This window comes from Perognathus longimembris, chromosome 1 (genome assembly GCF_023159225.1).
Source record: "Perognathus longimembris pacificus isolate PPM17 chromosome 1, ASM2315922v1, whole genome shotgun sequence".
In the NCBI taxonomy this organism is placed as follows: domain Eukaryota; kingdom Metazoa; phylum Chordata; class Mammalia; order Rodentia; family Heteromyidae; genus Perognathus; species Perognathus longimembris.
The window spans coordinates 19,712,604-19,738,778 of NC_063161.1; the positions used below are offsets into that span (position 1 = coordinate 19,712,604).

A 26,175-nucleotide genomic window follows, 5' to 3' on the forward strand; every position below is an offset into this window, starting at 1 on the left:
TCCCAGCTTCGTAGAGGGCCCCCAGTGGTATGATACCCTGCCAATGGCCTGCAAAGATGCTGAGATGAAGATGATGCAGGGCATGGGCTGAGGAAGCTTGCCAGGCACATGAGGAGAATGGCACACAAGCTACAGATACCAGCCAAATAGCAAGTCAGGGGATTCACATGTTGTGCCCGTTTCTCCAACTGTAGAAGGGAGCAGATAACAGTGCTTGACTATATTGTCGTGAGACACAGGTAACTCAGTATGTGGAAGTGCTCAACAGTATCTGACAGGATGAGTGCTCAGTAATGGTTGTCATTTCCTTTAGCACGAAAAAATGAAATGACAACCGCTGAGATTTTGCAGTAGGGCCCTGGGCTGATAAGCATGAACCTGTGTGCTAAGAACTTCATGTTCAACACCTCACCTCAAACTGCTCTGTGTAGTAAGATGCATTAAAGCTGTAGAAACCAATGGTGAGGGAGGCTGAGCATCTGGACCCAAAGCACCTAGTCATGAAGTAATAGAAATCTGTACCCAACTCCATCCTTCAAACTATATTTCCAAGGAAATTTAAATGAATGGAAGGCATCTTTGTTTTGTGGACAGAGAATGAGGCCCAGACCACTTACACAACTACTTGTCTCAGATTTTCATAAGCAAAACCCCAGTGTTTGTAGACCTTCATAGGATTGACATAGCATAGTGGAATATGTCACTCCAAAAGATAAGAGCAGGACCACAGCCTCAAAGCAGGCCAATATGGGCTACATGGCCAGGAAGGTCTTTCTCAGAATCCATGCAATACAAAATGGGATGGTAGGGCTTTCCTCTGGCAGAGGGGGATTTGGAAGAAGGCCATTGGGTTACCTGTAGAGTCTCCATGAGGCCATAAGGGCCCCATTTCCTACCAGCTCTTCTCTCCATGGTCCCTTAGATGTTACCCTTGTCTTTAGGCCCAAAGGACTTGGGCCATTTCATCTCTGTGTCAAGAAATGAGAAGGAAGATGAATTGACCTTTGCTTTCAGTACTTCCCAGAAGAACCACCCAAAAGTCTTTCTGTCTCTTTGGTTTCTTAGTTGCAAAGATAGGAGGATGGGTGGGGGGAAATTTAATGTTTTCCTGGAACATTAATGTCTCCAACCAAAGTCAGATCACTATGAGAAAAAGGAGAATAAGTAGAGAGCTAGCAGTTGTTTTCCATTTCAATCTTTCCCCTTTAAGGAAAGACACTGAAATTCAGAGAATATATGTGACTTGCCTCAAGTTCTCCCAGCTGATAAGCATAGCATGGATGGGGAGCTGAGGGGCTCTCTCCTAGACCTTTCTTCATTGTACTTCTATCCTCAGTCTACACGAGACTTAGGCTACCATTTTGGTTTTAGAATTCTAAAGGTCTTTCTCATGAAGCAATTTTATTAAATTAGCAAGAGCTGTGTATGCCTCTGAGGGAAGCAGACTATGGAAGATTTAATTTTTGCTTATTAGTCTTGTGTCCTCCAGTATTTTCTTGATTTACTTCTCCTTGATACCCTGCCATTTTGTGAATTCAATATGACCCATCTTTTTAGTCTGTTTAGTACATATTGATTCTTTTGTGTACATGCTGAAGATTGCCTCTGGGCATCCAATTGCTGGAAAAGAATAATCACTGTGCCAGTTTGTAAAAATGGAAGTGGCAGCACATGAACTCTTGCCTACATCATGAGGTAGAGTGAAGTCCAGATTTGCTTCGTTGTGTCAGGAAGAAAATATCACTGATTAGAATATTTACTGCTGAGATCTAACATTTTCCTATTTAAAAATTTTTCATTTGCCATTCATTGGGAAAAATAGTATTTTAAAAAGAAGATTAGTTGGGCACAAAAGGCTCACACTTCTAATTCTAGTTACTCAGAGACTAACATCTGAGGGTGGAGGTTTAAAGCCAGCCTGGCAAAAAGTCCATGAAATATCATCTTCAACTATCTAGCAAAATTCCAGACTGGAGATGTGGCTGAAAGTGGTAGAACACTAGCTATAAGCAAGAAAGCCAAGTGAAAGCTCAAGGCCTTGAGTTCAAATCCTGGTAGTAGCACAGGAAAAAAGATACTGAAGACTAAGGATGTAGCTCAGTGCTACAGCGTTTGTCTAGTATGTTCAAGGCCCTGAGTTCCAGCACTGGGAGAAAAAAGAGAAAAAAAGTCACTTACTCAACAGTTTCAAGCTAGACCTGCCTTTATATAATTTACCAAATGACAAGAAATACACTTACAATTGCACATGTCAAACAGTTTTGCTGCTCAGAGACAGTCTTCTAAGTAAGAGGGTAGAGGCAGTGGATGTAGACTAGCTAATATAACTAGGTCACAGTCAGGCAAGACCCTTAAGACTCTAAGGCATTGGGATTTTATCAGAGGAGTAAAGCTGGAGAATGGCATGTGAGATTTGAGTTTCAGAAGGTCAGGATGGGGTGATAGAGGGTGTCTTAGCATTTCTAAGTGCCCTGGGGTGGAAGGAATGGAGTGTGAATGTGGTGCCTAGAAGGTGGCCAGTTGAGTTGGAGGACCCAATAGAGGGGGAAGGGGCCCAGTTAAGACTGGATGGAGAGAAGTCTCTGCTTTGAATCCCATAGTCTGCTCATGATTTTTCTACTTCATTCTAGGAAAATCAGTACTTTTGCTTCTATGTAGCTAATGGCCTTGAAGCAGGGTAACCAGAGTAGGAGGCAGAAGTCCATTGGGAAGAGATGATTATGACTTGGACAAAAATAGTCAAGTGTGAAAAAAATGGATCAATACGCCAGGTGTTGGTAATTTGTGCCTGTAATCCTAACTACTCAGGAGGCTGAGATCTGAGGATTACAGTTTGAAGCCATTTGAAAAACCCATAAATGTCATCTCTAATTAGCCAGAAAAAGAGTCGTAGAGCACTAGCCTTGAGCAAAAAAAGCTAAGGGACAATAACCAGGCCAGAGCTTAAGTCCCAGTGGCATTTAAAAAAACAAAAAGTTAAGGTGGGTGTGGGTGGCTCATGCCTGTAATTCTAGCTCCTGGCAGGAAAGTGTGAGACTCTTAACTCCAATAAACTACTCAGAAAAAGCCAGAGAAGTGACACTGTGGCTCAAGTAGTAGAGGACTAGCCTTGAGAAAAAGAAGCTCAAGGACAGAGTCCAGGCCCAGAGTTCAAGCTGGAGGACCAGCAAAAAAAAAAAAAAAAAAGAAAGAGAGAAAAAGAAAGATACACACACACACACACACACACACACACACACACACACACACACACACACACCACACATCTATACACACATATACAGAGAGAGAGAGAGGAACAGAGAGGTGACTCGTGATCTTTTATAGAGCAGATAGGCCAGGCCTGGGTGGTTTGGAAATGATAACCTCAGGATGGTGCTCAGGCCACAAAATCATCCATGAGACATCTTCAGAGGAAGAAAATGGGTTTCTAGTGGGATCATGCAGCTTGCTGGCTCCTTTACTCCCCTTCTCTTCTTACAGCTTTAATTCATTGGTCTTAGTTCTCCGAACACATGGAATCCCTTCTGCATGACAGCAATTTCAACTGTTAACTAGTCTTCCTTCAGGTACATACCTCTGTTCCTCAGCCATTCCTCATGGGGCTTATTTTTGAAGCTCTCGGCCAACCTGTCAGTCACTTTCCTTCACACACATTCCATTGTGCAATGTCCTTTCTAAAATGTGATGGATTGCAGTTAGCTGTCACCTTGACAACAGAGCTTAAGGCCTTACAAGAAGAGGACGCTGATTCCATCTTCAACGCTTATATTTCTCATTGTAAAAGGTATTATACAGTCACCAAAGAACACTGAAAAAAATGCAGGAAAATATTTTTAAGACTAAAATTTCTATAATGCTATCATCTGGAGGTAATCAGCTTAAATTTTGGTTAGTTTCTTCTATATCTTTATAGATATATATAAAATGCATTATATTTAATATGCATATATGTATATCTCTTATTATCTTAAAAACTGATGCAAATCGGCTTCCCTTTTTATTACTTTTTTTGTGGTGGTGGCACTGAAGTTTGAACCTTGTTCTTGCTAAGCAAGTAATGTGCTATTTGAGCCACATATACACCCATTTGTTCAGCTATTTGTGCCATTAAAAGTTGTACTTGTGGCGGTGGAAATGTGGCTTAGTGTTAGAGTGCTCGCCTAGTATATAGGAAGCCCTGGGTTCAATTCCTCAGCACCACATATATAGAAAAAGCCAGAAGTGGCGGTGTGGCTCAAGTGGTAGAGTGCTAGCCTTGAGCAAAAAGAACCAGGGACAGTGCTCAGGCCCTGAGTCCAAAGCCTAGGACTGGCCAAAAAAAAAAAAAAAAAAGTTGTACTTGCTGTTTTCTGATGTAATGAATTGTTCTGGTGTGTGTGTGTGTGTGTGTGTGTGTGTGTGTGTGTGTGTGTGTGTGTGTGTGTGTCCGCGTGCATATGTGCGCTGGTACTAGGACTTGAACTCAAGGCCTTTAGCTCTTGCTTGCCCTTAGTTCTGCCACTTGAGCTTCCAGCTTTTTGTTCGTTAATTGGAAATAAGACTTTCATGGACTTCTCTACCTGGGTTAGCTTTGAACTGTGATCCTCAGATCTCAGCCTCCCAAGTAACTAGGATTATAGGCATGAGCCACCAGCACTTGGCTTGTTCTGGTTTTTAACTTTTCTAATATAGATATATAACAGCATTGCAGTCTTCTTTACTTGTCTCCTCTCTTTATGATACATCCCTAGGATGGATCTGGGCACAGGCATATTCTGGGCTCTTGGGATGTACGTCCAAGTACCCTTCAGGAAGGATCACACACTCCCTACCTTACTTCGGGGAACCTCCATTTCAACATCTCCTTGGCCAGTTCTGAGGATATGCTACATGGAGATACATCCTAAACATGCAGAGAACAGGTGTAGGTGGAAGACCACTTATTCAAACAGCTCATGACTTTGAGTGCTTGTGGTGTGCCAAGCACTGGTTAAGCTTATTTCTTGTATTTGTACCAAGTACTGCAGAAAATCCCAGAGTAAAAATGGTTTGGTATATGTAATGGAAGAGTTGACTCAAGAGGCTTTCACTGTAGATTGTTTTGTTTTGCAAAGCTTTTCTTCTTCAAATATGACACACATTCAGACATGTGCATGAATCTTTGATTCATTACCATGGTTTCTATCTCCATAACCACCATCTGGCTCACTGATTATACTATTACTGATGTCCCAGAAGTAAACCAGCAGGCCCATCCTAGGTAGAGCCTGTATCTTCTCCACAGCAGTGGCCATTCTCATTGCTGACACTACAGTAACGTTCACCTGCTTGTAAGCCTCATACAAGTGAAATTACAGTATACATAGTCCCTTATTCATTCCTCCCCTCCTTTTCCTTCAAGAGTTTGGTTCTGAGACTGGTTTTGTATGTAACAGTAATTTGTCCATTCTTTTTTCTGGCTGTAGAGCATTCATATTGTTTTACTATTGATGGACATTTGTGTCATTCCTGATGTGGGGCTACTATGAATGGTGCAGTTGGGACCATTTTTGGTAAAGCAAAGGATACCCATACGCTTCAGCTCCAGGAGTAGTGTTATATAATTCTATTTTTTTAGTATGTGAAATATTGCTTTAAAAAACTACTGTGTATAGTCTTAGCAGAGGATCACAATAGCTCAATAGTTATGTACATATAATCATATAAGATGATGCTAAGCAAAATGAACTATGTGAAATTATTTTTTCTTTTATTTTTCTTCTCTATGGTTTAGACTCTGTTGTCACTGTATTTAATTTTGTTACCTTGGGTACTGTTTATATGTTTATCTGAATTAGGGAAGGGAAGGGGAATATTAAAATGGTGAGACAAAGGATAAAAGGTGAACCAGTGCAACAGCAATACTCATAAGACAATATGTTGGAAATGAACTGTACAACTTGGGGTGGGGACAGGGTTGGAGATTAGGGAGGAGGGAAGGTGGGAGAAAAATAAAGTCAGTGGTAACAAGTTTGACAAGAAATGTACTTACTACCTTACCTATGTAACTGTAACCCCTCTGTACATTTCCCTAACAACAAAATTAAATTTAAAAAGAAAACAAAAAAAAACCCTGTGTGTGTGTGTGTGTATGTGTGTATATGTGTGTGTGTGAAGGAAGATAAAGCCTTTAAAAGGAAAGATAGAGGAAAGGCGAGACAGAGAAGCCAGAAAGAAGGGAGCCTGGGATCTTAGGTCCTATTGAAGGGAAGGGAAGAGACGCTGCCATTCACAGCCTGGCTACAGCCTCTTGGAGAGATACTCATTCCAGTGAATGGGACATTAACTCTGTTGCTGGCAGCCACCAACAAGAGCTGCCATGAGAGCAAGGAGTTTTCTCTAATTTAATTATGAATCTCAGGGAAGCATATCATGATCCTCTCCAACCTGCTGTGCCAGGTAACAAGATGCCACCAGGATGTCTATTGAGTCTTTTGGGTACACCAAAGAGGGCAGGACACGAGACAGTGTACAGCTTGTGGTGACCTCCATGGGGGAGTTTATTTCTAGGTACAAAGTGTGCTCATACCAAAGATTGAGGTCTAATCTGTAGTTGGTACTCCAAATCATTTATATCTACACTTGGAAGATTTTACAGGCATGTGGCAGAGTTAGGGCAAGGGTGTCATATGTCCTACTAGGCCTCAGTCCTGTCTATACTGTTTTCTTGGTGCTGTGGCAAATAACACCTCCTTTGGCTCCTAGAAATGTCCTGATTTGCACAGTGAATTTTATGGTCACCTACTGAGAAACAATGATTGAGAGCCTGCCAGTTATATGCCTTTTGACGTTAGGCAGTGATCTCTCTACCTTTATTTTCCATTCCTGACATATGAGGTTATAGTGGCTCAGAAAAAGGATTTTAAGACCCTTCATGCTTTATCTTTGCTGCTGTTACCATTGTAGCTAGCATTTTCTTCAGAGATGATGACAAAGCGTGAATATGCGAGACAGCAGAAACTAGGAATTATGCTTCTTCTCCATTTTGCCTTATAAAGGTTTTATCTTCCTTCTTCATAGGATAGAAAGATTAATTAACTCCCGGGGGGTTACACTGCAAATACAGTAGCTAATTGCTCTTGAAATGTGAGCTCACCATCAGTTGAGCAGGTTTGGGTTTCAATGCTTTGCACTTCAGTGGGTGATTAGGAAATCAGGAGACAACATTCAGTATTAGTAAGGTGGCAATACAACCTGCTATATGCCTATGTGTAATTACAAATAGCATTCTTTGCTGCTCTCAGAGGTGTTCAGTTTGGACCTTCATTCTCAGGTTAGAAGTCAGGCTAGAAAAGAAGCATGTCTTTGTAAACAAGAGAAAAATAAATAAGTTGAGTAGATTCCTAAATGGAATATTGTTGTGCAGTAATGAAAATGAAAGTAGTATAATGATGTGTGTAAACATAGATAAATCGCTGAGTAAATGTTAGATGGAAAAGCAAGTTCCAGGGGAATACAAGTTACCTGCATAATTTCATTTACATGGAATTATAGCAAATTTTAATGATTTATTGCTTAAGGGTATATATACATATATGTGTATACACACACAATGAAAGTGTAAGGAAAAGCAAAGCAATGGCTAATTCAAAGTTCAGATTTCTGGTTATCTGAATAGTGGATGCTGGGCTGGAATCATAGGAGGACATTAGCTTCAAAGATCATTCTTATTCTGTTTCTCAGAATATCCATGAGTGCACAGATGTTCACCTCATTGTTCTTTTATTTAAAATGTGAATGCATGTTATGTACTTCCTTTAGTTTCTTGGAAGATTTCACAAGGAGAAAAACATACGAGAATAAAAATAAAGGTTTTGCAGGATAGTTAGTGGATTAGAAACTTTCTCTGTGTGACTTTGTGAATGAGAGGAGTTGGGAACAAAGGACAGACTATTCTGAAGAGAGAGCGCTCATTAGGAATCACAAAAAAAGGTGACAGGATAGCTGACAAAAAGCATGGGGACACAAGCAGGACCAAAGCTCCAACCCCAACTGAGTGGGGGGTGGCAACAAAGCCAAGCAACAAGATAGATCAGGTAGCCGGAGGTGACACAGACTGCTGGCTCTAGCTGAAGGATTAAGCCCTCAGTTCTCTCAAGCCTTAAATTCAGTGTGGGGATTTGATAGGACAGTGACTACTCTTGTGTGGCCACCCAGAATTGAAAAAAAAAATCTATTTTGTCATTACTTGTATTGCAGAGAACTATAGCCAGGTACCATCTTGAGAGAGGACCTCTTAATTGAGATCAGCTACTCTAGGGACCTGAAAAACCAGAAACATCACAAGTCAGGGAACCTGGGCACACTCTCCCACTGTGTGTAGCCAAGGAGGGCCAGACATAGGCCCTCTGAGGTCCAGACTGTGAAGGTCACTGTGGTCATGGGTCCCACTCTCTATGGAGAGATTACCAGTTCCCAGAAGCCTCTGGTGCTGCCTCCCTGCTGTGTGGTTTGTTGCTAGGCTGAACTCAGAGTTCTGAGCCCTTGTGGGAGGGGGTGTCTCGATTTTCCCATCCTCCTTTCTCCTAAGATAAGTTTATCATTAGACTGAATGCCCTGAAACCAGTAGTCAGAATTCCAGGATCCCTTGGTTCCCAGAGCAGTGCAGAGTTCAGTGCTCTGTTTGCTGTCCTTGTTCTTTGACACACTTAGTGGACATCCCTAATTGTAGATGGACATTTACTGGTCATAGGTACACTAACTAGGGGCCTATAGAGTAAGTGAGACCCTGCCTGGCCCACAATCTATGAAAGCTCATTGGGCCAGCAGTGGCTATATGTATACAGCCTCTAAAGACAACCCTGAAGCTGACAGCTAACTGACCTGTCCCTCAATGCCACCACTAGTCTGAATAGTAGTTTGCTATTATGATAGGTATTTTTTCTCCTCCTGACTGGTACTTGGAATTGAACCTTCAAGAACAGATTGCTCATTAAGACCACCTCCAAATAAAATTGGGAGAGATACTTATCTCAATAGATGCACAAATGACAAAATAAATATAAAGAAGCAAGGTTATATGATTACCCCAAAAGTTTACAACTTTTCAATAACTAAATAGAAAGATATTGAAATTGTTTAAATGCCAAGTAATTTAAAAGTGTGGTTTTCAAAATGATCAATGAGGGCTGGGATGTAGCTTAGTTGCAATGCACTTGCCTAGCAAGTACAATGTCCTGGCTTTGGTCCCCAGTGCCAAAAAAGAAAAGACAAAATGATCAGTGATCTCAGTTTGAAGCTAGCCCAGGCAGAAAAGTCTAGAAGGCTCCATCTCTAAAATGACTGGCAAAAAACAGGTTGGAGGTATGGCTCAAGTGGTAGAGTGCCAGCTGAGCAAATAAGCCAAGTGTGAGACCCTACACATAGAAGAGGAAGAAAAATAGCCACAGAGCTCAGAAGAGAATAAATCTCACTAGAAGACTAAACAAATGAGAATTAGGAAAGAATCAAACATCATTCACCAAAAAAAACCCTCTAAGGAACAAGTTAGTACTTACTTCTCAATAATAACACCAAATGTAAACAGACAACTCTCCAATGAAAAGATGCAAACTGAAGCTGGGCACTGGTGGCTCATGTCTGTAATCCTACTACTCAGGAGGCTGAAATCTGAGGATCACAGTTCAAAGCCAGCCCAGGCAGGAAAATCTGTGAGACTCTTACCTCCAGTTATGGCTCAAGCTGTAGAGCACTAGCCTTGGGCAAAAGAGTTCAAGCCCCCATTCCACCCTCCCCGCCAAAAAAAAGAAATGCAGACTGGATGAATGGATTAAAATATAAGGTTCATAGTCATGTCTATAGTAAACTCACCTCACTGACAAATTCACACACAGACTCAAAGTAAAAGAATTGATAACAATATTCCAAGCAAATAGAATTGAATAAGAAGGACTAACGACACTCATATACAACAATGCATATGTCAAGCTACAGTAAGTCAGAAGTGGTAAAGAAAGTCACCACCTGTTAATAAAAGGAACAACTCATCAAGAAGATATAACAATTGTAAATATAGATGCACTGAATAGTGGTGCACCCAATTTCATAAAACAAACACTGCTGACATAACTGGACAGATAGTCCAGATGCAATCAAAGTGAGTGACTTCAATATTCAACTCTCATAGAGAGACCATCCAGATAATAAATCAACAATGAAACTTCAGTTTAACTGCAACATAGATCAAATAGACTTAGCAGACAAAAGTAATTTTCATGCTTTGTGCTAACTGGGATATATTCTTGTATATTCAAATATCAGAAATTCATCATTTCAAAAAATATAGCCAAGATTTTATGTTGCATGGAATGTTATACTTTTTGTATGCACTTTTTTGTTCTGGGTAGGTATTGTTCATTGTGGATAGGTTTAGGGAGAGCATTGCCAGACTTCCAGGCTTTGAAGTGAGGTACTAGTAAAGTGATTTGCTAGTTAGTTGCTTTAACTCTTTAAAATCTGGGTTGTGATAGATGACTGTCTGGCTTTGTTCTATTGCCAGTCCTGTTGCTGTTGCTCCAGCACTCACAAGCAAACCATTTTCTACTCCCTCGTTGTGAACTGTGTTTTGTTGCTGACTGCTGTAAGGTAAATGCACTGTTAAGGTCATGAAGCCCCTAGTGGGCCTGCAGACAGAGGCTGCAGGAGCTGACCTGAAGGGAGAGTGGAGAAAGAAAGGGTCAATGCCATGTATGCTAACTGCACCCTAACCTGAGCCCGGGAGGCAAAGGCTGCAGCCTGGCAGGTTACACAATGCCACCACCCCTTCCTAGTTTTGAGGCTTTGTTCCTGTGGCTTGTTAAATGTGACTTGCCTTGCTGGTGACCCTGTGAGAGGCTTCCTGCCTGGCTTGGTAGATTAGGGACTGACTTTTTTTCTGTACCTGACAAAATTGAATTTAGTTCTTGTAAGTGGGAGGCAGAAGATCTGAGTAGTCCCAGGTGAGATTTGCACATGCCTTCAGTCAAATTCAATCTTAGCATGGTTATGTTAAGATACACAAAATGTGAGTATATAACATATTTTATATATGTAATATACAATATGTAATATGTTCATAAGATATGAAATTACATGTGTTATATATGAATATACACACCTATATGTGTATGTACATACATACTCTGTACACATGTGTGTATACTATATATATGTATACAGATATGTGTATAAAGTATATATAGTATATATAGAGAATATCGATGTATAGGATATATGCATACAAATAAAAACATTTATATGTATAGAGTATATAGTATATATACACATGTGTGTATATATGCACATGTACATATGTATGTATATATATAATACACATATATATGTGAAGAAACGGGGGAGAGATTAAACATAGGGTTCTGGGTCTCAGCAGAAGCCTGTGCTGCAAGCAGAGTAAGGCCTCTTGGTGGAGCCTGGTCTCCTTATGGTACATTAAAGCTAGTACAGCCTGCCACTGTCATTTGGCCCAACCTTACCTACTTGGCAGAAGTCATTGAACTCTGGAAAGTTGGGCCTTGCCCCTGGCCCTAGGGGAAGATACATGAATGTTTTCCAGTATGTGCCTAGGCTGGAAGGGAAAGTGTGGGGGACTTCTGGGGAGAGAAGTTCTTCCAATGTAAGGGGGGAGGAAAGGAGGAGAACCCCTGTGTGTGCTGCTCCCTGACCCCTGGTTTGAATGCGACTATGCTGAGATGTGTTGCTTGGAGCCTTAGCAACTATTTCATGACTATGAGGGAGGAGACAAGGAGAATCACAGAGATGTCAGACCTCTGTCCTAGCATCCTTAGAACTGTCTGCACCCAGATAACTTATGATATAAGGAAAAGTGAACCCCATCTCATATGTAAGCTACTGTAACCAAAAGTGGATTTAGAAGTACTTAGTCCTTATTGTCCTTTTCTGAGAGCAAAATAAACCCACCATGGTAGTTGTTGTCCTTACTGTATTTAACTATCGTCCCCAAGAAGGGAAAAATGTGTAGGCTGGGAGAAGACAAGAAAGGTGGAAGACTGTGGTCTCTTTCCCTTCCTCAATGCATCCTGCCTTTTAAAAGAGGCCACTCAAGGGTGGTGGTGGTGCCTGAGACAGAGGTGGGCCGTTGAGTGTGGAATGGAAGCATGGAGTAGAAAAAGCTTGGATTCCCAGGTTCAAGTGAACAGAGTCACCTGGTACTTTGCATCTCAATTACCTGACATGGGTTTAGAGCTCCTGGGTCCCTGGTATTTGCTTTTTATAGGCTTAAAAACATTGTTAAGGCATACTCCCTTGAAATCTTTAATGGCTATCCCTTCAAACTGGAGCCCAGGGGATACTGGGTGGTTTTTTTTTTTGACACACAAACACTTCTGGTAGAGGATGATTATAATGAGGCAAGGTCTCTATTTTCAGCTCCCAATTAAATTACCTTTCTGTCTAGTGGCTACCATTAAGCCCTGCTTGCATTGAGTGCTCTGGAAGTTGGAGAAATAAGCACATGCTCATCAAAGCATGAAAGGCCAGTGCTTTGCATAATCATCGCAGAGCCCTTCCTGGGCTCTGGTATCTGCCACTTTCATCCTCCATGCCCTTGCCTGGGATCCTGCCAAACAAAGTTCTAGATACTGGTTTTAATCATTTTTAAACTCTGGTGAGAAAACTGTCCATTCACCCACAGTTGCTTCCTCTTGTACGTTTTGGTCCACAGCAGAGTCTCTGAGATGATTCTGCATTTGTAGAAATAGTAAGAGGAAGGGGACACTCAGCTTGCCTGATGTCTCTGGCCAGCAGACACTTGGGGCATCAGCACAGTTGGAGAGGAAGTGAGTGCTTGCTGGTCTGACTTAGTACCAGTAGAGAAACTGAGCTCCTGATCTTTTTTTTTTTTTTAATTAAAATTTATTGACAAGGTGATGTAAAGAGGGGGTACAGTTACATAATAAGGTAGTGAGTACATTTCTTGTCATATTTATTATACCCTCCCTCATTTTCCTTTCCTTTCCCTAGTTCAGGTAAGCAATATCCAGTGTACCAACAGTAACCACAGGTGATATGCCAAAGGAAGTTCACCTAGTACATTAAACATAACGACAACAATAAAATCCTCCTGTTTCCTTCTCTTGGAGTTCATTTTGCTTAGCCTCATCTTATATAATCATATGTACATAGCTGTTGAGCTACTGTGATCCTCTGATAGGTCTATCCTAGACCTTTTTATGTTTGTTTAGTAATTGTTTGGTTTTAGATACATAATGTAAAGTCGCTGACCCAAACATGTGGAAATAGCATTTGAAAAGAAGTTTGTATTTTACAGACCTTACCTCTACTGTTCTCCCCACTCTCTAACAATCATATATCAAGGAGACCATGCGCCTTTGTTCTCTGTGTTCTAGGCTTGTCTCACTCAACATTATTTGTTCAAGATCTGACCATTTCCCTGCGAATACCATTATTTTATAATTTCTAATTGCTATGTAGTATTCCATTGTGTACAGCTACCACATTTTTTGGATCTATTCATCTATAGTGGGGCATTTGGCTATTGTGAATTGTGCAATGATAAACATGGATGTGCAGATGTCTTTATGGTATCCTGGGATCTGTTGTTCAGGATAGATGCCTAGGAGTGGTATGGCTGGGTCATAGGTTATGTCTATGTTGCTTTTTGAGGCATCTCCATACTGTTCTCCAAAGTGGTTGTACTAGTTTGCACTGCTACCAACAGTGGAGAAGGGTTCCTCTTTCTCTACCTCCCCTCCAGCATTTCTTGTTGCCTGAGTTCAGAGTATAGGCCATTCTAACTGGGGTGAGGTGGTATCTCAAGGTTGTTTTTCTTTGCATTTCCTTTACTGCCAGGGATGTTGAACATTTCCTCATATGTTTCTTTGCCATTTTTATTTTTTCTCCTGTGAAGTCTCTCTTTAGCTTCTTTGCCCATTTAATAATTGGTTTACTGGGTTTGGAGGGCGTTAGTTTCTTTAGTTCTCTGTAGATGATGGATATTAGGCCTTTGTCTGTTGCTGTGCTGGTGAAGATCCTTTCCCATATGGTTGGCTGTCTTTCTAGTTTAGTTGCTATGTCTTTAGCTGTGCAGAAACTTTTTATTTTGTAGTAGTCCCATTTGTCGATACTCTCCCCTATCTGTTGTGCCCATGGGACTCTGTTCAGGAAGTTCCTTCCTGTGCCTATAAGTTCTAGCGTCTTTCCTACTCTGTCCTTCAGTAGTTTCAAGGATTCAGGTCTGATGTTGAGGTCCTTAATCCATTTTGAGTTGATCTTGGTGCATGGTGATAGGCTAGGGTCCACTTTGAGTTTTCTACATGTGGCTGCCCAGTTCTCCCAGCACCAGTAGTTGAAGAGGCTTGAAAGAGCAGTGAAGTCACCCCTGATCTCCACAGAGCCTGCTGAGACCAGGCAGGGGAAGAGCTGGCAGGAGAAAACAGGACAGATCAGGTGAGGGGGGTGGATGGAGTCCAGTGCTGGGTACACAAGCAGAGCCAGGGACAAGACTGAAAGTACAGAACAGCTGTAGAACAGCATAGTCTCTTGGAGTTGCTATGGGCTACGCTTGACAGAACCCATGGAATGGGTGGGTGTGGGGTCTGGGGAAGAGATGAGCTGACAGAGGGACCCAAAGGGAAATGAGAGGGCAAGAATACTTAGAGATCTGAAGAACCAGCACAACCACACTGCAGAAAACCCCTCTGGGCTCCCCTAAAGTTGTCATATAGGGAAAGGACAAGGCAGCTATATTCCTTGTCTATTGCTTGGCACATCATAGGAATGTGATTAATATTTATGGAAAGAAATTGATAGATGGAGATGCCACCAAGTGGTGAATCAGAAAGCTTCCTTTTATGCTGAAGTAAGAACTAATTTGTATGAGACCCTTATTGTAGATTGCTGGGTTGGAGATTGTTTGCATCTCACGTGGTTTTCAAAACATGAAACTGTGGCAGGAAAGGAGAAGCAATATGTCCTTACAGAGAGCAAAAAGATTTTGAATCTCTGTTTCCCTTTGTACTCTTATCTTGTAAAGTGATTTATGCAGGTGGAAAAGAATTTATTGTCTTTACAAAGGCAGATAATTCAATGTATTGATGGCACCCACATTAGATGTTGAAGTTTCTCTGATGGTGAATTAGAAGACGATACACTTGTCGTCTGATGAGGAAATGTGAATAGAAAATGGACGTTATCACTTTCCAGCCTCAATTGCTCTATCAGGATGTAATGTGGTAGTTGAGTTGGAAGGCAGAATGTCTTGTTGAAGAGACTCAGCTGACACAGGAAGCTAAGCAGTGTTTGTTCTATAATGAATATAATTTTCTCTGTGGCCTTTGAATACTAAATTAGTCCCAATAGAAGAAGTATATGTCCTAGGAGCTTTGAGCAGTGGCTATTCTGATTAGCTGACTTTGGAAGAGCTAGACTGTACTCTGTTTTAATGGACTATATTAATATCAGGAAATTTATATGATTTAGCCTACTCCTTTCTAAAGAGAATTTGAAATAACTTTCAACAGACATTAATAATGATGCAAATAAACAGATGTATAAAATTGATGCCAGGATCTAGAAATAAAAAAGTGAGGACAAGGAAAAAAATGGCAAAATACTATCCACAAATGTTTAATTAGGCCATGATTTTACATAGAACTTCCTGGCAACCATGACCAAAAGGGAAATACAATAAGATACATAACTCACACTTGGGAGTAGGAGAGAGCTTATTTGTTCCAGATAATGGCAAACTTTTTCTGAAAGATTGCATTTTATGTCATTATTCTGGAGTCAATGACTGTTTGGAGCCTTCAGTTTGCTTTTTCCCCTAGGGTTTCTTCAACTGTTCCCGCCACTCGGGCTCCAGGTTGACAATCACCTGCTTATTATTAGTGCTATGGAGAGTTTCAGAGAAAGGAATGGAAGTAAATCAGAATAGCCAGCTTTGTAGCAGAGTTCAATTCTGGTTAAAGTATTATGGTATGTCATGGGAACTAAATTTGTGCTATCATGAATTAAAAGAAAAAAACCAGCCAGGCAACAGTGGCTCATGCCTGTTTTGTGTTTTTCTTTCTTTCTTTAAGTCCTAGCTACTCAGTAAGCTGAGATCGGAGAATCATGATTTGAAATCATCCCAGGCAAGAAGTTCCATGAGACTCTTACCTCCAATTAACCATCCAAAGGCCAAAAGCACCAGCCTTGAGTGAAAAAGCTAAGGGACAGCCCTGAGAGTCTGAGTTCAAGCCTCCCCTGCCCCACAACCATTATCTCTAAGACACAGAACTAAGTATAACTCGTAGATGTTGAGACACTGTGACTTTGTATGAAGTATCTCTAGTGAACAGTGGGCTGAGAATTGGAGGCTGGAGCCAGCAGGTAGTAAAAAGTGAGTATTTATGCCTGGTACGGTTTCAGGAGCTATTTCTTTGGAAGACGGTGAGTGATAAGTTGGAAGAAACGCTGGCGATCATTTATCTTTGTAGTTCCCAAGTCTGGGGTGCTTCAGAATGGCCAAGGGAGGTTTTTCAATTTTTTTTTTTTAATGAAACAAACAAACATACTGCCAGGCCTGATCCCACACACACTGGATTAGATTCTCAGGTGATGGGTGCCAGGTATGTGGTTTTTGTTGTTCTGATTTTAAGCCTTTTGGCGGGGGGGGGGGGGGGAATTCTGAGATAATCAGTCTGGCTGTGAAAGCGCATGCCTTCTTCATCTGTGAAGGGACCAGACTGCGTATTTCCCAGCACTTCTTGTCAGCTGCCTTTGAAACCAGTCCTCAGCACTACAGCAGCTTCCTGAGCAGGGATGGGGGACCCAGGGTGGGCTTGGTGACAAGTCAGACATCACCTCAGAAGACTGGTAGTTGTCTTCTAAGAAACAGAGTAGCAGCCCAAAGGGATTTGAGGAAAAGCAAGAGAGAAGAAGTGAAATATCCCACATCAAGCATACAAGTGTCCAAGAGAAAACCACTGCCCAGTTATGTTGGCCTTTGACCTGCCCTGGGCATCACGGGCCATGTGTGACAGTAACTATAGCATGGACATCTGAGATTTCTCAGATGTTATGTTCTGTGTTAAACTCTGTGCCGAACTCTGTAACCTGAACACAGTCATGTGAGAGAGCAACTGTCATTTTTCATCGCCAATGAATTACCAGGTTAACTGACTTAGGGCTTTTCTTTTTTTCCCTTTCTTAAAAATAGAGTCCAGGCTGTCCTTGAACCCACAATTATCCTATTCCCACCTCCTGAGTGCTGGAATTAAGTCCTATGCCACCACATCCACACAGTCAATTTTCATGACTTACAGAGAAACACAGACTAGCAAATGGTGGGGACCAGCTCAGAAGCTTAGGACTGAACAAACAGTTCAATTTGAATGAAATAAAATGTTACTTCTATTTTTTTCTTAAAATATATTATTTTTTCCTCAAAAGCCTCAACTCACACATTTCTTTTTTTTAGTTTAATATTATCTATTTATTTTTCTTATTTATTGTCAAAGTGATGTACAGAGAGGTTACAGTTTCATACGTTAGGCCTTGGGTACATTTCTTGTACTATTTGTTACCTCTTCCCTCATTCCCCCCTCTCCCTTCTCCCTTTCCCTCTGCCCCCATGAGTTGTTCAGTTGGTTTACACCAAATGGTTTTGCAAGTATTGCTTTGGAGTCGTTTGTCTTTTTATCCTTTGTCTCTCGATTTTGATATTCCTTTTCACTTCCCTAGTTCTAATACCAGTATATACAGTATCCCGTGTTCTCAGATAAGATACAGTGATATTGCGGGTACAACCACAGGAAGGGGAGGGGGTACAAGAGGATCATCAACAATAGAAGCTACGGTTTCACATGGCATGTCGAAAGTAATTACAACAGTGATATAACAGTCATTTCCATAACATGGAGTTCATTTCACTTAGCATCATCTTATGCCTTCATAAGGGCATAGCTATTAGGCTCTTGTGATCCTCTGCTGTGACTAGCCTAAACCTGTCACACATTTCTTTGATCAAAATTTGTTCAGTCTTGAATTGATGGAAGAATATACATACATATATATTTTATATTATACACATATTTGTGTGTGTGTGTGTCTGTTTGTGTATATGCTGATTGGGGCTTGGAGCTTGAACTCAGAGCCTTAAGTTTTTTTTATTCAAGGCTGGTGCTCTATTACTTGAGCTACAGATCTACTTCTGGTTTGTTTTTTGGTGGTCAGTTGAAGATAAGAGTCTCACAGATGGGGTTGGGGATATGGCCTATTGGCAAGAGTGCTTGCCTCGTATACATGAGGCCCTGGGTTCGATTCCCCAGCACCACATATACAGAAAACGGCCAGAAGAGGCGCTGTGGCTCAAGTGGCAGAGTGCTAGCCTTGAGCAAAAAGAAGCCAGGGACAGTGCTCAGGCCCTGAGTCCAAGCCCCAGGACTGGCCAAAAAAAAAAAAAAAAAGTCTCACAGACTTTCCTTCCAAGGCTAGCTTTGATCCACAATTCTCAGATCTCTGCTTCTTGAGTTTTTTGAGTTCTTGAATAAACTCCTTTGTATCTTCAAAAGTACTTTGGCTACTTTTTAAAGCTGGTTTTGACATAGGTTGTTCTAGCCAATTTATCTACTAGAACCTTTTCTTGTTCTGAAATCTTGTATATTCAATGTATCTATAATTTCCCACAGACTAGACTTGGTAGATGAAAGTTTAGTCTTTCAGCTAGGCACTGGTGGCTCACACCTGTAATCCTAGCTACTCAGGAGGCTGAGATCTGAAGATCATAGTTCAAAGCCAGCCAGGGCAGGAAAGTCTGTGAGACTTATCTCCAATTAACTACCAAAAAACCAGGAAGTGGAGCTGTGGCTCAAGTGGTAGAGTGCTAGCCTTGAGCAAAAAAACAAAAACCCTAAAAACCCCTCAAGGACAGTGCCCAGGCCATGAATTCAAACCCCAGGACCAGCACACACACACGCACACACACACACACACACACACACACACACACACAGAGTGTAGCTTTTGGTCCTATGTAGCATTTCTGCTTAGCTGTCAGAAGGGTGGGTCTGCTTTTAATGATCTTGCAGTATGAATAGACATGCACACCATTACGCTGAAATAATCTTTTACATGCTGTCATGAAGAGATGATACAGTTGTAAACAAACATATGTACACATTCATTCAGAAAAAATCACTGCGTCCCAAATTGCATAATTGTTCTCTCTTTATAAACAGATAAAGAAGAAGTTATGAATTTTCAGAGTTGACAGATGTGTTGCTAAGTGAAAGAGGATGGGGGAGCAAGAAACGAGCGCATCTTCAGATGCTGTCAGACTGTTGGACTGCATAGTTCACTTTTCATAGAATTCCCATTGAGAAGGTGCTCAGGTGGAACTGGGTTGAATCCCATTCATGGGATTGGGTGTGATTTCCTGGTCTGGCAATTCCTTTTGGGTACAGTGTCTTTTACTCAATTATCTTTGAACCCTGGCATTGGCACAACTCCTCACCTGGGATAGCATGCCACAGTGAAGCAAGTCTTCAGATTATGTGATATATATATGTATATATATGTGTGTATACACACATATATATACATATATAAATATGATCATGGGGCTTGAATTTAGGGCCGGGGAGCGGTCCCTTGGCTCTTTTGTTCAAAGCCAGTGCTCTACTGCTTTGAGGCACAGCTCCACTTCTGGTTTTTGAGTGGTTAATTGGAGATAAAAATTTCACAGGAGCCTTTCTGTCCTGGCTGGCTTTGAACTGTGATCTTCCAATCTCAGCCTCCTGAATAGCTAGGATTACAGGTGTGAACCAGCGGTGCCTGGCTTGTGTTTACTTTTTTCTGCCTTGCTTAGCCTAGAGATGGCGCATACTTGGCTTACTCAAACCTTTTAATATGAATAGTATTTTTGGAGTACCCGCTGCATTTCAGTCATCCATTTACCAGTCTGTGGATACTTGAATCACTAGCTTTTGTTGTGAGAAGTAGCCCTATAAAGATAGCACACAAATAAGCTCCCATGTAAATTTCACCTCCCTTCTGAGATATGTGCCAAGAGGTAAAAATCCTGATCGAACATCATTAAAATAATTAACATGTTCTAAGGGACATCGTCAAGAAAGTGAAAATCATATAAATGACAAATGACTTACATCCAGCATATATAAAGAGCTCTTATAACTTATCAGCAAAAAGACAAATAACCCAGGGCAAATGACCTGAGGAGATATTTTTCTAAATAAAAAATATATATGATCAATAAACACATGAAAAATGCTCAGTATCACTAGGCATTATGAATATGCAAATCAGATCCAAAATGAAATGGTACTTGATACCCTGTAATTATAAAAACAGCCATGAAGGTATACAGGAATTGGAACTGTTACAAAATGCTAGTGGGAGGGTTCAATAGTGCTGCTACTTTGGAGACAGTTTGGTACTTCCTCAAAATGCTAAATATAACATATCACGTGTTCTAGAAATGCTGCTCATAATTCTATTGTGTCCCCTTTTACTCTTCCTTTATGATTCCCACACACACGCAGGGCCTTGGGCCTGGGTACCTGGCTGATTCCAGATTGTGGAATCCTGGGAGCACCAGGAACAGATTCAAAGTTCGTATAGTGCCTCAGTCTGTGCAGGTGTGCTGTGGTCATTCACTGATAGAGTAATTCTGGGTGGATGGAGGTTGGGGCATGAGCCAGAGACCGGTGGCCTCCACATGGCATTTCTGTTTGCATTATCTAATGTCTGCTCACAGTGTTGCACAACAGGGTTCTGGGCACCCATACCTCATGTCTATTATCTTACATACTCAGGAAGCTACAGTCTGACAGTCATGGTTCGAAGCAAGCCTGGGCAGGGAAGTCCATGAGACTCTCATCTCCAATTGCCAGTAATAGAGTTGTGGCTCCAGTAGAGCTCCAGTAGAGCATCAACTCTCTCTCTCTCTTTCTCAGACACACACACACACACACACACACACACACACACACACAGAGTCACACAAGCAGTTCTCCTGAGAAGTACACACTGCCTCCTGTAGGATCTATCATGGCATAGATTTGTAAGCATGTTACCATGGCAGCAAGTCGCATAAACTAAAACTCAAGAACTAAAGTGATGTTTGGTTTTATCTGTCTGCGTTAGTCCAAAATCTCCCCAAGGCCCCTGTGGAATGTGAGCTCTGGGCATCTTTTTAGTTTTTATTGGCAGAGTTGGTCAAAGCCATCTGTTCTGTCAAGCGCTTAGACTAAGAGGAAGAGTAATCCAGAGTCAGAGTCATGCACAGACTTTTACTTATTTAAAATACATTTTTTACTATGGGGTACAGAGAGATATTTCAATAAGTACATGTGCAGGATGTACAATGATCAATCAGTGTAATTTATATATCTGCCACTTCAGGCATTTATCATTTCTTTGTGTTGGAAACATTCACAGATGAAACAGATGATTAATTGTTGTCAATCATAGTTACCCTCTTGCGCTTTAGAAAATGAGAAGTGATTCCATCTATCCAGCTGCATCTCTGCATGCATAACTATCCTATCTGTCCCTCCTTTCCCAACATTCTTCCTAGGACCCCTCCCCGTCCTTCCTTTTTCTCCATCCTTCTCTCCCACTCTCCCTCTCACCCTCTCTCCCTCTCTCTTCTATTTTGGATGGGAATTGAACTGAAGGCTTTGTCCTAGGAAAGCTATTTACCCTAACCCCTCGCCTCTTTGTTTGTATTTTGATTTTGAGGTAATGTCTTGCTAAAATTACCTAACATAACAGTAAACTCATGATCATTCTACCTTTGCCTCCCAAGTAGCTGATATTACAGGTCTGTATCACTATGCCTAGTTTAGACTCTGTCAATCACTATTCTATTCTCTATTTGTTTTAGATTGCCTTTTTAGCTTCTACACACGAGTACATGCAATATTAGTCCTTCTTTGTCCAATTTATTTCTCTTCACATGATATCTTCCAGGTCCACCTATGTTACTGTAAATTACAGAGTTTAGTTTCTTTCTCGTCCTCTCCTTCTTCCCTCCTTCCCTCCCTCCCTCTCTCCCTCTCTCTCTCTCTCTCTCTCGCTTTTGTGCTGGTCCTGGGACTTGAACTCAGGGTCTGGGTGCTGTCCCTGAGCTTTTTTGTTTAAGCCCCCCTGCCTAGCCCACACTCTTACTTACTGTGGCCTGGAGACATCAAGTGAGCCCCCATCTTTGTACCCCAGACCTCACTGCAAGCTGTCTTGCTCTTGTTCTTTCTTGATCTCTATTTTTATCACTGTCCCTGTCTCTTTCATTGCCCTGTTCTGAAATTGTCTTCTCTCATCTCTGCATGTCCCAGTCTTCTCATTCCTAAACTTCTCTCTCCTCAGAATCTCAGTAGGCCTGGGAAATGTGTCTTTTCCTTCTGCCTTTCCTATTCTATCATTTCCCTCTGGGAATATTTGGCGATCTCTCCATGACAACACAGTTATTACTCCCTGGAATTAAGTCCCTTTGGCTTAGCATGGTCCTGCACAACTGCTAGGTATCAATAATTGCTGATTTCCCACACTCAGGATACATGCCGAAATTGAAACAAGCCAGAAAACTTGAACCTTCTCTCCCTCAAGGCTGTATAGTCTCTAAGAAATAAAGCTGCTATTCATAACAGAAAAGGGCCTGGGGGAGTTATGCTTTCTTTGTTCATGTAATGGGTGCTTTCTGTGCTTTGTATTCTTCCTTCCCGGTAGAGTTAAAGCATGGCTACCCATGCATTAGGCACAAGGAGTCTAACAGAAGTTAAACCACTTGCCCAAGGTTGCTCATCTTGGAGTAGGACTGGACATCTCAAAACCTGTGTTCCTATGTCTTAGTTTACTTTGAAAGATAAATGAAGGTCAAGAATCACTAGGAAATGCCACTTGGTGTAAGAAATCTGAAAGGGTCAGCAGGTACTGTTGTCTCATGCCTGTAATCCTAGTTATTTAGAAGGCTAGGATCTGGAGGATTGCAATGGAGATCAGTCTGGGTAAGGAAAGTCTGAAAGACTCTGTCTCCAATATACCAGCAAAAAGCCAGGCTGAAGGCATGGCTCCAGGGGTAGAGAGCACCAGTCATGCAAGCTGAGTGAATATGAGGCTCTAACTTCAGACCCTAAGACCAGAAAAAATAAAATATAAAAAAGGAATCTAAAAGAGGCAATGATAATAACAACAGTAATAACACCAACAAAAAAACAAACCATGAAGCAGCGGTGTAGAAACAGCGGTGTAGAAACAGCTAAAGCCTGGAGCCTAAGTAAGTGGTTGCTGTACCAGTGGGAGTGAGGTTTCATCTTTAAGTCCAGAAAACCGGATGTGGAAAGTGAGTTTGAATAAAACAGCAAGTGAGAGACCTCAGGACAGACTGGGGTTGAATCTTGGGTTTGGCAGTTTTCAGCTATGGAACTTTCAGCGGCTTTCTTAGTTGTCCTCTCTGGACCTCAAATCCTGCCTTTGTAAAATATAGGGGTGATGATAGAACCTACCCCCTGGGGTAGTTGAGAAAAAGGGAAGAAATGCTATGCATAAAAACCTAGCAGTATGTCTGGGCTGGGGATATGGCCTAGTGGCAAGAGTGCTTGCCTCGTATACATGAGGCCCTGGGTTCGATTCCTCAGCACCACATATACAGAAAATGGCCAGAAGTGGCGCTGTGGCTCAAGTGGCAGAGTGCTAGCCTTGAGCAAAAAAGAAGCCAGGGACAGTGCTCAGGCCCTGAGTTCACGGCCTAGGACTGGCCAAAAAAAAACACAAAACAAACAAACAAAAAAAAAAACCTCGCAGTATGTCTGGGCATAATGAGGGCTCAGTAGGTATTGGGAGTTATTGGTGGTGTTATTGAGGCAGAGGAAAGCATTGCTCAAAGAATTTCAGACATTCCTGCTATTTGGCAAGGGCCAGAATTTGCTGACCTGGTGTGAGTTACAGAAACCTGATGGGTTAGAGATGTTGCTTTCTTAACTCTATGTAGAGAATGAATAGGAATGTCTGTATGGTGCAGTTGTATAGTTTGCCTAATAGCTTGGGTTCCAGTGTAAACATCACAAACAAAACAAAACAAACCATCATTATCTCCACAGAAAGTCCATCATTTGTACCTGGTAATGTGCTCGTGAAGGTGAGATTTAGAACCAGGCTTTCTTTGTCTAAGAGATGGCCTTCAGACACTAAAGGGTTTCATTATTAAAAGTAAATAGCAACATGCATTATTCTTCTCCCAAGAATCCAGCATAAGTCGATTTCCAAGATGGCTTTGCAACTAAGTGCCAAGTCCCTCACAGTGCTCTGCGTTAAGCTCTAGAGAAATAGGAATAATTTATGAAGGTTTTTTTTTATTCTTGCCAATTGCTTAATAAAGTTGAGCTTGCCAGCTTTTAGAAAAGTGCTTCAGTTATTAACTGGGTAAAACTTGGGCCGAAAGATTCCTCCCTGGCTGGCTTTGCCAGCATTAGAAGCATCAAGGAGGAGTCCTCTAATGAGATGCAGAAAAATACCAGAGTATACCCCATCTAGTCAGCCTGTTTCTGCCCTCACCATACCAACTGATTTGGACAATGGCCTTTTCTCTTCCCTGCTGGGAAACTGGAATGAGAAAGCAGGGTGGTCATCTAACCATGGGCATTTGGCCATCCAACATGGCAAATGGAAGCTGGGCATCAATGGCTCAGGCATGCAATCTTAGCTCTTCAGGAAGCTGAGATCTGAGGATCATGGTTTGAAGCCAGCTAGGGAAGGAAAGTCCGTAAGACTTTCATCTCCAATTAACACCGAAAAGCCTGAAGTGGCTTAAGTAGTAGGGTACCAGCCTTGAGTGAGAAAGCTAAGGGATAGCACTTAAGCTCTGAGTTGTGCTTGCACATGCGTGCATGCACACGTGCACACCACACACACACACACACACACACACACACACACACACACACACTATGGGAAATGGCAATTCTTTCATCAGCTTTTACTTACATGATTCTACTGCCTATTGATTGGGCATGAGCTTCCTCTGTTCCACAGTGTGGGATGTGACACTTGGGAAAGCCTTGTAGGGATGAATCCTCAGGCTTCACTCCAGAGATGGTTTCCACAAGCCTTCACACCTGTCCCAGGTCCTTCCCTAGCATGTGAGTTGCATTGTGCCTTGATTTTTCTAGAATTTGGAGAAGCTTCTTTTGGATGTAGGATTACTGCTATGATAATAGATCCTACCTCAGCAAGTGGTTATGGGTGTCTGGTCCAAAGAATGCTCCTTTCATGGGTAACTATTAATATTATCAATATACTCTCAACCTATACAATTTTTCGTTGCCGTCCTTTTTCTCAGTCAATTATTTTCTCACTTTCTTGAAAGCCTGGACTAAAGCCGGCACAGGGCTTTTAAGCTCTCACAATGGTTGAGCTGTGATAGACTAAGCTTCCTGAGAATGAGGAGGAACTCACTGTCTGTTTCCATAGTGCCTAACAGCAAATAAACGAGAACGAGCTTCTGCTGTATTAGCACATAAGCTGTCATTGGCACTTAATGCCATTAAAGTGATTAACTCTTTTCTCCAGCCCAAGGGGGCACACGCTAAAAACAAAAGATCATTGGAAATTCTGTTGCTCATTTTGCTTCCTGCTTTCCTGCCCAGAAGCCTGTGGGTACTGATGTTGATTTGTGGATAGATAATAGTTTTCACTTCTCTATCTTTCTAGCATATAGAGACCACTTAGAAATCAGGAGATCAGAGCTGAGCACAGTGGCTTATACCCGTGGTCCTAGGTGCTTGGGAAGCTGATATCAGGTATATTGTGATTTAAGACAAGCTATGCAGAAAGTTTGAGAAATTCTATCTCAACCAATACAAAGAGCTAGTCATGGTATATCCCAGCCTATATGAAATACATTTCCCATAGCATGTGGATAATATAAATAGGAATACCACAGTTCAGGCTATCTCAGGCAAAAAGCAAGGTCTCTAAAAAAAAATAATCAAAGAAAAATGCCTGAGGTGTGGCTAAGTGGTAGAGCATCTGACTAGCAAGCATGAGGCCCTGAGTTCAAACCCCAGTAGTGGCAAACAAACAAACAAAATATTAGGAAATTGGGCATGATGACTTATGCCTGTAATCCCAGTGACTCAATAGCAGAGGTCAGGAGGTGTCATCATAGCTTAAAGCCAA

The 26,175-nt window shown here is 41.6% G+C and overlaps 1 protein-coding gene across 3 annotated transcripts in view; it reads left to right on the top strand.

Annotated features, from left to right (window-relative positions):
- The window catches only part of Tmcc3 (transmembrane and coiled-coil domain family 3), a 245,569-nt gene that overhangs the window by 45,082 nt on the left and 174,312 nt on the right, over positions 1–26,175 (top strand). Inside the window, exon 1 of one of the 3 annotated variants that reach the window (XM_048358197.1) lies at positions 10,564–10,605. The exons of 1 other annotated variant lie outside the window; for it this stretch is intronic. The gene's annotated coding sequence lies outside the window, so the exon portion shown is untranslated. Of the gene's footprint in view, positions 1–10,563; positions 10,606–14,365; positions 14,446–26,175 lie in introns of those variants that run through there. One more of the 3 variants, XM_048358204.1, reaches the window with a different exon arrangement.